Source organism: Hemiscyllium ocellatum, chromosome 18 (assembly GCF_020745735.1).
Source record: "Hemiscyllium ocellatum isolate sHemOce1 chromosome 18, sHemOce1.pat.X.cur, whole genome shotgun sequence".
Classification (NCBI taxonomy): Eukaryota; Metazoa; Chordata; class Chondrichthyes; order Orectolobiformes; family Hemiscylliidae; genus Hemiscyllium; species Hemiscyllium ocellatum.
The window spans coordinates 43,229,241-43,241,624 of record NC_083418.1 but is presented as its reverse complement, the minus strand read 5'-3'; the positions used below and the strand labels follow the sequence as shown (position 1 = coordinate 43,241,624).

Below are 12,384 nucleotides of genomic sequence, written 5' to 3'. Positions count from 1 at the left end.
TGTGTCAGGGATTTATTTTTATTTAACCACTAAAAGTTTCTGAAAAGCAGGTTATACCACTTTTCACACTCTTTCTTACAGATTATAGGGTGAGGTTCTCCTCTTTGGGCATTTCAATTTTAGTTCTCGGGGGGGGAATCAACCTCCGCTTTATAACACAAACGGTACTGAACATTGTGCAACCATCAGCAAACATTTTCATATCTGATTTATGATAGAGGGAAGGACACTATTGAAGCAACCAAAGATGACCGGGATGAAGACACTGTCCAAGAAAGCTGTTTTTTAAGTTGATGGTTCAGACGAAATTTGTCAAAATGTGACTTCTTTTTAGGATGCTTACATTCTGTGACTGCATGACAGCCTTTTCTTAAAAAAAATTGAGAGTTAGTCTTCTTCTATTTTCCCATCCATTTTATTCACATCCTAACCTGCATAAAAGAATACTAATGAATTGTATACTGTCCAACATCCTCTATAGTCAGCTCAACTATCAGAATTTCACTCCAGCACTTTGCATATGCATTGGTCCATACGTCAGCTTTTTTGTGAGAAAAGTCAGATTGAACCAATCCTTCATCCTCAGTCCCACTCCTCCAAGTCCAAATACAAATGAAAGTGATGCCTGCTGCTTCGTGTCATCATTTGGATTTTTCTTACAGCAGCTGGAATTCCTTCTATTAGCAGCAATGTCCAAATTGGATGGAATGAGGTGAGGTGGGGTGGGCTAGGTAAAATGCAAAGCAATGAAAGCGAGCGTTAAAAGAATACATGGAATGGAGAATGAAGTGTTCAAAAAATAACATAAGGTGACAGCAATGAGTGAGAGAGAAGAGGGCTGGACAAAATGTTTTCAGGTTGGGAGGGGGAGAAGGCATCTCGGTGTAGGGAAGGAACTTGAATTGAAGTAGAAGCGCCCCACTATGAGGCAGTTGGAGGGTTGTTTGGAGCATTATGGGTAAGGTCAGCTGACACTGAGAATAGATGTAAAAACAGTGTCAGATTGACTGAAGGCAAAGGAATACCAATTTGAGGGCATTTGAAATAAGTGTACCATAGGAGAGACAAAGAAAATGATCAGCTTGAACTAGATTACAAGGGGCAAAGAATATCAAGGTCAAATGTTGAATGGGAACAAAGAGGACATGCTCATGTGAACTGCAAGGATTGAAAGGGATAACTGAAAATATGAAGAGATAAATAGAGGACATTTTATTGGTAAATTGAACTGGGAGGGTATACATGGAAAACTCAATGTTCAGGTGACTTTTAGGAAGGCAGTGATTTGGTATGTCTGTTGACGATCCAAATACCTCAGATTTGGTTGAAAATAATCAATTTTGAAATATAAAACTCCTTAAAAATAATCAGCATATATGATTTTTGAAGTAACTATTCAAAATTCTCAGGAAACATGTCCAAATCCCTTGTTGTTTTCAATGTTTGTATTTCCAGACTTTAGTCCATTTATAGTTTTCTTTACCAAATGCAAGTGAAAGATGTGTATACAATTTACAATACAAACCTCGTGCAACTATATTTTCATGGATCATTAGTTAATAATTCAGATCATTCTTGAATTGACAGCTTTTGGGATGCCATATTGATTTTTTTGAAAAGCTGTTGTTCAATTTATGCTCATTTTCTGGGTTAGCACTTACGTATACACAAATACAACATCTATAATCCTTAACCATATTCATTTGTTCATACAGTATCTTCTTTCTCTTATCCTTAAGGATTTAGAACTCAGTTCACAGTTAAGTTACTTTAATTGTTATTTGTAACTTTTGGCTTGTTTTCCAGCACTGAGGTTCTTTTGTTTTAAAAAGAAACTAAGTTTTTTTCAGTTTCAGTTTATCATTGTCCATGCCTTCGGAGCAGGTACATCTGAAACCCTGTCCATCTAGGCCAAAGGTAAGGACATTACTACTATATCATAAGAATAACCACTGTGTTATGATGTTTTCTAAATCACCTATTCATAGATGTTATTACATAGCGGTGGCACCTGAACACAAGTTCAGAGGTAGAGACACTGGAGTGCATCTGACAGTACCAGTGCTCTATCACTACAACACAATGTGTAGGATTTGAGTAATGCTCATGTTTCCTCATGTCATGAATTTATGATGCTGTGCCCATTATTAGACATGATTGTTCAGATAGAGGGAGCCAAAATTCTCAGTAATTTGCACTGCATGCATTCTTATGCAGATACCAAATTACGCAGCACAGCGTGAGAGATGACACCAAACCAGGAAATGGCACATGATAGAGAGGAATGGAAAAGTGGGGAGATGTTTTTAGAATACAAAACCAAGGTTTGTGCTATTTAATGCACAAAACAAATCAATTTAACCTAGATCTTGAAAACAGTGTTTAGCAAAATTGATATTTTGCTTTATAACATGAGGAGATGGTGGCACACTGGTAATGACACTGAATTAGGAATGCAGAGGCCCAGCCTAATGCTCTGGGGACAGGAATTTAAATTCCATCATGGCATCTGGTAGTTAAGTTTAATTAATAATTCTGGAAAATGAAAAAGCTAGTCTCTGTAATGTTGACAACAGAATTATCACACATTATCATAAAACCGGTCCACTAACATTGTTTAGGGATAGAAAAACCAGCCATTCCCACCTGATTTGGGCTGACTGGAGTGGCACAGTAATGTGGTTTACTCTTACCTGCCCTCAGATATGTCCGAGGAAGTCACTCAGTTTGAGTAATTATGGATGAGCAACAAATGCTGGACTTGCCAACAATGCCTATACTCCATGAAGGCACAGGAAGAAAGAGATTTCAATTTCTAATCAATACTTGACCCAGAAACACTGGCTGAAATGGTGACCTCAAATGGATAGAATCTTGTCCTCTCTGCCATAGTGAGTTTAGCCAAATGCCCTGTGGTCATAGAGAAGTACAGCACGGAAACAGACCTTTCGGTCCAATTTGTCCATGGTGACCAGATATCCCAACCCAATCTAGTCCCATCTGCCAGCACCTAGCCTATATCCCTCCAAATCTTTGTATTCATATACCCATGCAGATGCCTTTTAAATGTTGCAATTGTACTAGCCTCCGCCATTTCCTCTGGCAGCTAATTCCATACATGTACCACCCTCTGAATGAAAATGTTGTACCTTAGGTCTCTTTTATATCTTTCCCCTCTCACCCTAAACCTATGCCCTCTAGTTCTGGACTCCCCCATCCCAGGGAAAGGATCTTGTCTATTTATCCTATCCATACCCCTCATGATTTTATAAGCCTGTATAAAGGTCACCCCTCAGCCTCCAAAGGAAACAGTTCCAGCCTATTCAACCTCTTCCTATAGCTCAAATCCTCCAACCCTGGCAACATCCTTGTAAATCTTTTCTGCACCCTTTCAAATTTCACAACATCTTTCCATAGGAAAGAGACCCTTCCTACCCTGTTGTGAATTTGAACTCTTTAAGTGGACAATTAATGCTCAGTTAAGAGCCATATCCTCTGCCCATTGTTATTCACACAACAGTGGGTGAGTATAGGAAGGGGGTAGTTCAAATGTGGGCAACAAGGCCATTGTTTAGAGGCAACAGAGGAGCTCCCTCATCCAAAAACACTCACTATCTGATCAAGGGGCTCAGCATGAGAAAGGTGAGAGAGACTTCTGACAGTTACCACGTTGCCCTTTCTACCAACAACTCTTCCCCTCCCCTAAGAACCCATTTGTGCATGGTTCCCTCCTCAATTCAAGACCTCAGGAGAATGTAGTACTGGCAGAAGCCACTACCTCCTTGGTGGCAGTGCTGAAAACAGGAGCACTATGACCCTCTGACTGACTAGTAGCACAGGCAGGGAATCCTTCTGTGGCCAGGATTCTTAATCCTGGAGGGATGCACATCACTGACCTGCAAAGTGCCTGAGTGGAACAAGATGAGGCAGACCTTCTTGGAAAGAGTTGACAGGCTGTCTTATTGGCTCTCCAACCAATTTCAGAGACCCCAATCACCTCCACAACAAGTTTCCTATTGTGTGGGAATCAGAAGATTGAAACACCCATATAAATAAACTTGACAGAACCTTTTATGAAGGAAGTACTTAACTTAAAGTCTATGAAGTGAATCCAAATTAAACTCTTTGGAATTGCTAATGAGGCAGCATTGGTCTAACAGCATTCAGTTCAGGACATAAAACTAAAGAGTTCAAAAGCTTCAACATTTAAAAAAAAGTTCAGTCATCATTAGTCAGGAAGTAGGGCACTGTCGAAAAGGACTAGGACAAGTGGTCCATTCAACTCTACAAATATGTTACCAATGCATTTAACAATGATTAATGAAACATTCTCGTTCTGGTGATTAATTTAAATCTTGCCAATCAGTTGATCTACTGTTGTGGAGATAATTTAATTAATCATTGACAAATATGCATGAGAACTATTAGAATATAATACATGAATCATTGAAAAGAATCACTCTGATGTCGCAATGAGTAAAGCAATGATAGACTCCCTCAGATATTATGCTGAAATAACAGGCTAATCAAGGGAAATCATTTGGTTCCCGTCAACATTTCAGTTACTAATTTCAGTTCATTTCCTGTTCCTCAGATAGTTTTAACACTTTAGTTGCAACATACCAATTTTTTGTTTGACACCAAATTGAGAGTAAATCCTCATGTAAAAAATGAGGTCTGCAGATGCTGGAGATCACAGCTGAAAATGTGTTGCTGGTTAAAGCACAGCAGGTTAGGCAGCATCCAAGGAATAGGAAATTCGACGTTTCGGGCATAAGCCCTTCATCAGGAATGAGGAGAGTGTGCCAAGCAGGCTAAGATAAAAGGTAGGGAGGAGGGACTTGGGGGAGGGGCAATGGAGATGTGATAGGTGGAAGGAGGTCAAGGTGAGGGTGATAGGCCGGAGTGGGGTTGGGGGCGGAGAGGTCAGGAAGAAGATTGCAGGTTAGGAAGGCGGTGCTGAGTTGAGGGAACCGACTGAGACAAGGTGGGGGGAGGGGAAATGAGGAAACTGGAGAAATCTGAGTTCATTCCTTGTGGTTGGAGGGTTCCCAGGCGGAAGATGAGGCGCTCCACCTCCAGCCGTCGTGTTGTTATGTTCTGCCGGTGGAGGAGTCCAAGGACCTGCATGTCCTTAGTGGAGTGGGAGGGAGAGTTAAAGTGTTGAGCCACGGGGTGGTTGGGTTGGTTGGTCCAGGCGTCCCTGAGGTGTTCTCTGAAGCGTTAAATCCTCATATCCATTCCATCACTAAGATCATCTCTTACCATCTACAGACCATTCCATACCTTCCACTAGCTTGTCAATACTCACATTCCATTATATTGCTCAGATTTTTATTGGATCCCCATTCAAAATACATTTTCCTACCAACAGCAGATTCTTTTACGTCCCCAGTCCTACTGTTGTCACTTATGTGTTAGGATTTTTAGTTATTTTTAAAAGGTGTTCTTAAAATCTATCCCTATGATGATTACTTTGTCAACTTTTTTAAAATTCTCAGCTATGGATAAAAAAAGAGTAATTAGTCACGGTCAAAGTTTCAATCGTATATTCAGAATCTTTGCATGCTGTATCAGATAAACTCCAAATTGGTCTAATTGCTCCTGTTATTTCATTAAGTGTAAGCCGTGTTCAAATATTAGTGCTTCCAAGTCAGAGTATCAGCAATTGGCCTTTGCAAAAGTAGGGTTTAATTCAGATATACAGTAATTAAATATCAGAAATCAAATCTTACGGACATGGTAACAAAACATTAAAAGAATTACATTTCTTAAGATGTAACCTCAATACTTACACTGGCAGTCAGGCCATGTCCACCATCATTTGAGTTTATGGGTTATTAGGCAGGCACATGATTTGAATCAAGAAAGCACATTCAAGGGGAATTACAAATTGACCTAAGGGCCTTGGCGGAAAAGAAAATCAAGCTTTCATCTACAACTGAAAGAGGTTGACAAAGTACAGTCTCTTAATATTGATGATTTATCCATATTTATTTTAAATTTTCGTTACAAATTTGAGACTTGGAAAAATTGAAATTTGAAAAGGTTCCCCTGAATTAAGCTAAAAAATAATGGCGATGCTGATCATCCTAAACTGTGTCCAAGGAGAGGCCCAGATGATATTGTGCCATGGAGACAGAAGCCAGGCCAAACCCCAGAGAAACTTAAGTGCCAGGTTTCACACCTTGATACAACAGCTAGGCTGGACATAAACATTACATATTAAACCATGAGACCATTTAAACAAATATAGTTAATTTTATTGTATTAATTGAAAATTCAGTAAGGTGAGTTCTATTGCTCAGGCATTCCTGGAGCGGGAGGTCACATCTTGTAATTATAACATTTAGCAAGGGCTATTTTATTGGTGGAAGGGCAAAGGAATTGGATAGGCATGAAAACAGGGGTTAAAGGGAAATCATATAGAAATACAATTCAAGAAGTTCAAGAAAGAAAAAGAATGTGAAAACATGAAATAGAGTTTTAAAAATCAAGGAAAAATTCTTGAATTCCAAAAGGGAGAGAGAAAGAGAAAGGTTAGAAAGATTTAAAAAAGAAAAATCTCAAATTTTAAGAAATTAAGGTGGTGAGGAAATTTCTTTGTCAGAGGAAGGTTTGGATGATGTGAACACAGGATAAAAGGAAAATTTGACAATGAATCAGATTTTGACAATGAATTAGTTCCTGGTATTAACTTATTGAGGAATATTTACTTGGTGTCAAAATTCAAAACAGAAGAAGTTTAAATTAAGTTTGTCATTTGAGAACATTTTTACAAAACAACAATGGCATAGAGAAAAGTTGGATCATTTTATTGCAGGGTGTGCTCTGGGGTAAACCTTTGGAAGTACTCTCATGTCTTTCACATATACAGTGTTATGATTACAGTACAATGAAATTTGCTGTTCTCATTGCCTATAAAGTTAGTGCTGAAGGCTTACAGGTTGAAATTTAAGGCAGGATCAGAGTTGGACTTTTATGGAATTTATGAAAATAAAATGATATTTGAGAGATAGTATATGTCTGTGCCAGTTCAAAAAGGTTCAGAGAACCTTGGAGGTGCGATGCTAATGGAAGAACTTAAATATAGTATACCGCTTTGGGAATAAGATCCTATCTGGAAGGCCATAATATTTCTAAAAGAAGCTGTATAATGGCCAATGATTATGTGTTTTCACACAAGCAAGCAGGCAGACGATTCTTTCAAGGGTACCAAAATGTTGATTATTTTCATTTTTAAAAAAAGAGCATGTAAATGGTGGAATGCTGGAATTAAAAACCAAAATTGCACTGTTGTCTAATGTGAGATTGACAAACCTATTGATTTTCTGGTATTCACTGTGACAGTGGAATGGAATGTAGGAAGCTATGGAAGATTTCTGTTTAAAAACAGTTTCCTCATTTGAGTTTAATGAGGCAGGCAAGCAAATCGTTAGAAAAGCAAAATACTGCAGATGCCAGAAGCCTGTAATAAAAGCAAAGACATGCTGTTAAAAATTAAGCAGGTCAGACAGCATCCATTGAAGGAAAACTGAGTTAACATTTCAAGTTGAATAAAAAGGTCTTTGACCTAAAATGTTTGTTTCTCTCCAGAAATATGTCAGACCTGCTGGGTTTTCCAGCATTGTGTTGTTTTTAGAGCAAATTATTATTCTTGGAGATACTCTTCTATGCAGTCGCTGATGTTGCCAGATTATGGGAATTTCCCTCCAGAAAATGTTTCGATGTGGAATATTAATGGGAATTATTTACCGGTTCCTTTGTGTACATTTAAGTAAAACATGGTTTAATTTCTGGCCCTGTATTTGTGGAGCTTGTATCTAATTTGCCACTAAAGATGTAAATCTTTTTATTAAGAAAATATTTTGCTGGAGATAAAATATTCCAGTCTCCAGTGGTTCCAGCAAAACACATTGAGACTGTGAAAACTGAAATTGTACCAAAACAAAAGTTGAGTGATATACAAGACTTCATGACGCTGTTGTGAAAATTATTCTTTCAACTGTGAAGAGTCAGAAAATCAAATTGCTTGCTAAAAGGACTTGGGAGCATCAGACACTGAACAGCAGTCTGGGGTGGCTCACAGTTGTCAGAATATAAAATGCAGGCAAAAACTGAACAAGGTGTGACAAAGCAGATCACAACATTACTCGAAAGCTAATGATGAAACAAAGCAAAGAATTGCTTTGTAACATAGTGGTTCAGCCCAATAATAACGCTATAGAGTTCAGGAAGGATACATGATCTTGAAGGTAACAAAGAAACAATTGATCATCCTTGCTTGAAAATATCTTGACAAAACTTGAATCAAGGATTAAGATGAAAACCAAGAAGTAATTAAAATAAGCTGCAAACTGAAAAAAGAAAAAAGCATTTTCAACACGTGTTCTTAAAAGGTGCTAAAAAGGTTTTTACCTCACAGCAAAATGAACTGCATATTTAAAAGAAAGTAATCTTGAAACAGGGTCTCCTGTCAAAGGATAAACCATGATAACCAGCTCCAGAATAAAAGTCACCTTGGATTTTAAACAGGGTGATTTGGACGTTTGGCGGTTTAAGATAGTCTTTACTGGCTGTTTAAACTTAGGACATTTTAAAATAATAGACATGGACTGAAGGACATCAAGACTGAACAGTGTGATTCAGATTCTGTTTCAGAAAAAAGGTAACCTTGGTAAAACGTAAATGTCTGACTTTAATAAGTTGCTGAATCCAGTAAAAAGAACAGGGGACTTCTCAGGGATTTCGGTTCACAGCAGCCAGTACCCAAAAGGTTTGCCAGAAATTAGCAATGTTGTTCTTCATAAAGTAAATTGATCAAACAATTTGTGAAATCTTTATGCCCTTTGCAAATACTATCTCAGCATCCAGCTCAAAGTCATTCAGATTTTTAAAAAAAAGAACATGAAGGATGCAAAATCATGATGAAATCTTTTAACTGATGCATGGAAACACTATACAGCAGCTCATGCAAATATTAAGAAAGAGAGACTCTGTGTAAATTGAAAGGAATTGAAATGACCAGTAATAAAATAAATTCTTGTATACAAGTCAGCGAGAACTCCAAGAACTGACACAAACTATACTTTAAATCTTAGCTGTCATGTGCAATTGGTTGTCACTGGTTAACTGTTATAGTGCAGCCAAGACAAAATTATTTATTACAATATGTGCCTTAAAGGAAAAGAATGCTATTTGTACCTTAAGGGATAATGTAGCTGCCAGAATGTTTGCTGTATTTTGCTTTGGTGGTAGAATGAAAAAAAAATCACTGATATGGTCATTTTTGAAGGGGGTGATGTAAATGTGAGATTGAGTCATCGAGTCATGTAGCCCAGAAACAGACCCTTCAGTCCAACTCATCCACGCCGACCAGATATCCTAAAATTAAGCAAGTCCCATTTGCAGCACTTGGCCCATATCTCTCTAAACTTTCCTATTCATAAACCCATCCAGATGCCTTTTAAATGTTGTAATTGGACCAACCTCCACCACTTCCTCTGACAGCTCATTCCATACACACACCATCCTTGCTTGAAAAAGTTGCCCCTTAGGTCTCTTTACATCTTTCCCTCTTACCTCAAAAGTATGCCCTCTAGTTTAGGATACCCCTACCCTGGCAAAAAAAATCTCGTCTATTTACCTGCTCCATGCTCCTCATGATTTCATAAACCTCTACAAAGTCACCTTTCAGCTTCTTGTGCACAAGGGAAAACAGCCCCAGCCTATTCAATCTCTCCCTATAGCTCAAACCCTCCAATCCCGGCAACAGCGTTGTACATCTTTTCTGCAGATGTTATAATAGACAGCTATGCTTTAAAATATATACTATAATTTCATATTAAAACAGACAGTCCTAAAAAAGGAGGATGTAAGAAGCATTAACTCTGCCCTTTGACAGATCCAGGTGATATCATTGTCAGGAGGGTGGAGGACCGGGACAAAACCCATAGAAACCTAAGTGCCAGGTTTCACTCCTTAACACAGAAGACTGACAGCTGGTCTTGTTGGATACAGCTGGAGTTGAGACCAGAAGCAGATCAGCCATTGCCCTATTGAATGGCAGAACAGATTTGGGGAGCCATTCAGCCCATTCCTGCTCATGTTTGCATGCATTTATATTCTCAGACTCAGCCAAGCAGAGAGAGAGACCTGGAGAAGAGACCAGAAACGGTTACTGCTGTGCCAAGCTGGGGGAAAGACTATCTTTTTTTCTAATGTTAATCTCTGAGCAAAATGTTTGTGAGAACAGATTAAATGGGTTGAAGAAATGGGATTTTTGTTGAGATAAAAGGTCACCAAGACCACAGATAGTGTGCGAAACTGAAGAGATGGAGTGGTGGGACTTTCAGAAGGCCACTGGGAAATTCTTCCAATGTAACTTGGAGAAGACAGCCTACTACAAGAGAAGCTTAAATTTAATCCCCAGGGCTACATATCTGCTGACTAAATAATATTGCTTAAACATGTGGTATGGGGTTTTCACTGTATTAATTAGGTGTTGGGTAAGTACATCTTCTGTCATCTACAAAGCAACATTTATTCTATGTTAAGTTCAGAATGTTTGTTCAAGTAAAAGCTTAAGACATGAAGTTTTGTGCAGTCCTCCCTTGGTCACTAGAACAAGTGTGTCCTTTTGAAAAGGTGTCAGTTTCTCCAGGGATCATAAGCTACACACTTTTTTTTTAACGTAGACATTTTGTGGGTCCAGGCAAATTCTGACTTGAAGCCCAGTGAGACCTATTTTTGTCCCATTGAAGGCTAGTTTTCCTCAGCTCACTGAGCATCCTAATATCCACAGAGGCACCAGTTCAGCCAGCGCAGTGGAACCCGTTGTGCAGATTTTGAAAATATGTCTCGGATTGAAGCCTTACAGTTGGTTGACCATATTTAATGAATAGGAATTGTGTAAATGGCAATAAATAAGCAGTAGAATAAACAGTTAAATTTTATAAACCTTTCAGTTTTTAGATATTTTGATCACTGTGCATTCCTTCTCCAGTAATAGAATTTCTTGGCAAATCTAGTTAGCCATTTATCAAGAGGGATGTTCTTAAATTATATGTGCTTCTAAGCAACAAGCACTGTGTGGATTGATGTCTACTTTAAACAGTCATGTGCCAGTGAAGAGCTGCCCACAGGCAGCTGCTTGATAGTAATTTCCACACAGAAATCTTTAAACAGAAACATCTACTGTTGTTCTGATGTGATGCAGACATTGTCTCCTTTGCATATTGCAGTCTGTTACTCTCACTCTTCTATCCACAGGCGTCTGTTAATGATATATTAAAAATTCCAAAGGTTATTTCAGCCAACTCATTTTGAGCTTCACTCTGCCTTTAAGTCTAGAGCCAACGATTACAAAGTACTCTACAATATGTAGCTCTGGGCTAGAAACACTGAAGTAGATATCACTGTCAGAAGCCTAGAGTCAAATCCTTTGGGTTATTTAGATAATGGTTCCCTGTTGAAGTATATGTTGCAGTATTGATGATGCACATGAAAGTATACTCTGGCCAAACTTTATGCCAGGAAATGTAAAGCAAATGGGGTTGAATTAACTGAATAATTTTCAACATCTGTCAAAATACCTTTGAGATGGTTATTTCAAAAAAAGCATCAGTGCTACAAATTTTGCTAGCATCATACAATGTTTGAACATGGATGTAATCTTTAAGATCCTGTACATGCCTCTATATTGGTCTGGTTAATAGGTATGTTATGATGCTGAATTAATTCAAATACTACAGATCTTTATCCTTCCTCATTGAAAATCAGATATCTTATGAATACAGTTAGCACAAGCAATGACCTTTGTTATGTGTGACTTCACAGGCATTGACTGGTATCTTTTCAATATCTTCCTTACTGACTATCTTGGAGATCGACAGAATTTCAGCCAAGCCTAATTCAATCTTAATCACAAACATCAGTAAGGTCACTACATAACAACCACAGCTTTTGGAAGAGCTGAGGGGGATTGACAGAGATGATGTTGGGAGGATGTGTGCCCTCATAGGAAAAATCTAGAAATAGGGTCACAGTGAGGAGTTTACCAGTTAAGGCAGAAATAAATAGAGGGTTTGCGATTTTTGAGAAATTTTGTAGTTGAGGTTTGGGTTGTAAGTTTGCTCGCTGAGCTGGAAGGTTTGTTTCCAACGTTTTGTCACCATGCTAGGTAACATCACCAGTGAGCCTCCATTGAAGAACTGGTGTTCTGTCCCACTTTCTATTTGTGTCTCTTAGTCTGTTAAGTTGGGTGATATCATTTCCGGTTGTTTTTCTCAGAAGATGGTAAACAGGGTCCAAATCAGCAGACTGTGTTTAATTGGGTACCCATTGTTCTTGAATACACTCTATAGGTTTATTTCCTGCTGCACA

General features: G+C 38.4%; 1 protein-coding gene across 3 annotated transcripts in view; it reads right to left on the bottom strand.

The window, feature by feature from the left end:
- The window catches only part of dennd2b (DENN domain containing 2B), a 457,469-nt gene that overhangs the window by 391,636 nt on the left and 53,449 nt on the right, over nucleotides 1-12,384 (bottom strand). Inside the window, exon 1 of one of the 3 annotated variants that reach the window (XM_060838922.1) lies at nucleotides 3,897-3,959. The exons of the other annotated variants lie outside the window; for them this stretch is intronic. The gene's annotated coding sequence lies outside the window, so the exon portion shown is untranslated. Of the gene's footprint in view, nucleotides 1-3,896; nucleotides 3,960-12,384 lie in introns of those variants that run through there. 3 annotated transcript variants of the gene reach the window in all.